This window comes from Crocuta crocuta, unplaced genomic scaffold (assembly GCF_008692635.1).
Source record: "Crocuta crocuta isolate KB4526 unplaced genomic scaffold, BGI_CrCroc_1.0 scaffold588, whole genome shotgun sequence".
Lineage (NCBI taxonomy): Eukaryota > Metazoa > Chordata > Mammalia > Carnivora > Hyaenidae > Crocuta > Crocuta crocuta.
In genome coordinates this window covers 51,602-51,880 of record NW_027532829.1, presented here as the reverse complement: position 1 = coordinate 51,880, position 279 = coordinate 51,602, and the positions used below count along the sequence as shown (strand labels likewise).

General features: G+C 40.9%; 1 protein-coding gene across 1 annotated transcript in view; it reads left to right on the top strand.

Annotated features, from left to right (window-relative positions):
• Nucleotides 1–279, top strand: part of CENPI (centromere protein I) — a gene marked incomplete at its 3' end in the record, with an annotated part of 51,866 nt that overhangs the window by 1,842 nt on the left and 49,745 nt on the right. The gene's annotated exons all lie outside the window — the stretch shown is intronic.

Below are 279 nucleotides of genomic sequence, written 5' to 3'. Positions count from 1 at the left end.
TATACTTTGAAAAAGGTAAGACATAATTTTTCTTATGAAAGTTCTATTTCTGTAAAAACTATGGATTTTACTTTTTATTTATGGATTTTAATTTTTTTAAATATTTTTTTAAGTTGGGGCACCTGGGTGGCTCAGTCAGTTAAGCATCTGTCTTCGGCTCAGGTCATGATCTCATGGTTCCTGAGTTTGAGCCTCATGTTGGGCTCTGTGCTGACAGCTCAGAGCCTGGAGCCTGCTTCAGATCCTGTGTCTGCCTCTCTCTCTGCCCCTCCCCTGCTC